The sequence below is a fragment of the Pteropus vampyrus genome, unplaced genomic scaffold (assembly GCF_000151845.1).
Source record: "Pteropus vampyrus isolate Shadow unplaced genomic scaffold, Pvam_2.0 Scaffold423, whole genome shotgun sequence".
Taxonomy (NCBI): domain Eukaryota; kingdom Metazoa; phylum Chordata; class Mammalia; order Chiroptera; family Pteropodidae; genus Pteropus; species Pteropus vampyrus.
In genome coordinates, this window is record NW_011889204.1 from 93,716 (window position 1) to 96,475 (window position 2,760).

The following is a 2,760-nucleotide window of genomic DNA, read 5'->3' on the forward strand; positions in this document are numbered from 1 at the left end:
ATGAGACTGAGCCCGGCAGACTTAATTTATTCCTTACAAGGCAAATCTGATGTGGAACTGCCTGGTCCCCATCCGCCTGTGATGGCAGCAAGTGCTGACGAGGACTCACTACGAAACATGTGGAGATTCCACTATGATTCCCAGAATATTAAACATGGTGAACCCCATAATAAGGTCAACCTTTTTCAGTCAAGCAGTTGGGGACGTAAGACAGCGATAGCTGGGCGAAGCTCAGACACTCGGACTCCAATCTTCCAGGAAGCAGAGAACCCTAATGGTGGAGGAGGGTGAAGATGATCCCCAGGGGGAGGTGGGGAAGGGGCAGACATTGCCCGAGGTTGTCTGTACGGAACCCACAACTTGTTTGAAGTATTTCACTTCTCTTAAAAATTTATTTTCAGACATGGTTCCATAGTGTAGTGGTGAGCACATCTGCTTTACATGCAGAAGGTCCTGGGTTCACGCCCCAGTGGAGCCACGGTCCATGGGCTACGGCCATGTCACCCTGAATAAGCCAGATCCCATCTGATCTCAGATGCTAAGCAGGGTCGGGCCTGGTTAGTACTTAGATGGGAGACCACCTAGGAAGACCAGGTGCTGTAGGTGTAAATAATAATAATTTAAAAAAAAAATTATTCTCTGCCATCTACTTTTGAAACTTGTTTAATAATTTAATTGCTTTAAATTACTCTTCTTCGAGTAAAATCAGCATGCCTGGAGGGGACCTCAAGAGGACTCCCTGCTCCACCCCCTGGGAACGCAGGCCTCGGGCCTGGGCCAAGGTCACCTTGGCATTCCCAGACAGAAGGGAGCTCTCTGGGAAACAGAGGGGCTGCGAGGGCATGGAAGGGGCCACAGTCTCGGGGCCTCGAGGGCATGGAAGGGGCCACAGTCTCGGGGCCACGAGGGCATGGAAGGGGCCACAGTCTCGGGGCCTCCCTCACAACTTCAGACCCAGACCTTTCTGTCCAGGTCATAAGCTCGTCTTTGAGCTCATGAGCTGCCAGATATCAGAGCTATCTCCTCGGCTTGTGTTCACACGGTGTTCCTGGGGCCGGTGGCCCTGGGAGGGCAGCGTGAGGTGGTTTCAGTGAGTGGCGGGAGTGCGGTGTGTCTGGCTATCGCTATAACCAGGGGACCAGGGAAGCCAACCTCGTTCGGTTGCGGGTGTGGGTCACTAACCTCCCCTGAGGCGAAGCCCAGGGCTCTAACTGAAGGGCTGTGAGTGATGGTGGCGACTGTGGGCCGGGGTCTCCACACAGGCTGCGTGGGACTGTGGGCTTCCTCGCGGTGGCCCCCAGACCTTCTCCTGTGTTCCCCGGTGTTCTCCTCACGACCTTCACACTCTAATCTCCTTCTCCTCTGCCCAGATGCCTATTCCCATCCCCATTCCACGAATTCATGCCCCTCGCTGATAGATGGAACTCCCTTTCATCTGCAGCCAAACCCCTGGCTTCTTACACACTTTGTGGGAAAGCTCGGGCGTCCATAGCTCTACCACTACCAAGCCCAGTTTCTATGAAGTGGGAGAAGCGGGGCTCCGCCTCACCCCAGCCCCTGAAAGCTGAAATATTGCCGCCAAGTGTCACGGAGGCAACACGTGGGATAATTGTCCTGTGCCATGGCAGGGGGCTGTGACTCCCACCTCTCCACCCTTCTGGGGCACAAGCGGAGGAGAACTCAAAAAGAGAGACATATATCCATGTGCTTGACCCCTCTTAAGGTGTTAGTGGGCCCTCCAAAAGGGCACCCTCTCCCTCGCCTGTGGTCCAAACCAAATGACAGAGAAAAAGATGAGACAGATGGAGTTCAAAATACCAGCTTAGGATTTCTAAATCTGAACCCCAGAAATGGGCTTAGTCACAAGGCTTCAGGCTGCTCCAATCAACCGTACACACCCCGCATCCCACAGGCCGCTGTCCCTGTGCACCTGAACCTGGAGAAGCACAGAGCTCTGGCCTGTGCAGGCAGGATGGACCCAGAGAGATCCACCAAAGAGCAGACTCGCCCTTCCACTGTATGCCCAGTCTGACAGTCTCCCCAGAAAGAAGGGAGGGCAGCAGGGACCAGGAGTCTTGCTGATTGATGGGCCGTCTCCTAGAAGGGGACATGGGAGCAGGTCTCGAGCGTATCCACTTAGGTCCCTGGTGCCCGCTCTCCATTTCTGCATCCACAGAGGTGCCGAGGATCTCGGTCCTCTGGCCCAACGGCTGCTACTACTGCTGCCGCTTCTCCTGCCCTTGAACTCTCAGGTCTGGGATGCTGCTGCCTCAGCTCCGGGACAAATCCCTGGTCCACACAGGGTCTCCCAGGTTGGAGACTCAGCACACTACTGAAGTCTGAGCAGAAGCTGTTCCTGATCAAGCTTAGGCAGCCAGTCCCCTTGGCATGTCCTGTGCCCCGTGTCCCTCCTCAATCACAGCCTCTCCTGCTCTCCAGGTTCCCAGGCCCAGTAACTCGGGCTACTTTCCTGTTTTTGGTGTCTTTGCACAAACACGGGGACTCCTGGGAGCTGACTCTCCCCCTCCTCCAGGGTCCTTTTCCCCTGGCCTCCAGGCTCTGACTGTCACGCCTTGTCCTCCACTCCTGCTGCCTAGATGGCTCAGATCCTCCAAGGAGCTGCAGGAGGAGAGAGACGGTGTCCAACAGCACATGGAAAGTTACTTTCACTTTTCTTTTCCCCTCTTGGGTGGAGCCATTTCTGCGTGAGTCGTTCACAGACTTCCTGATCAGGACCCAGGCCATACTGGACCCAGGTAT

At 55.1% G+C, this 2,760-nt stretch overlaps 1 pseudogene; it reads left to right on the plus strand.

The window, feature by feature from the left end:
- The first annotated feature begins 487 nt into the window (after positions 1-487).
- Positions 488-606, plus strand: LOC111732088 (annotated as a pseudogene).
- The last annotated feature ends 2,154 nt before the right edge of the window (positions 607-2,760 follow it).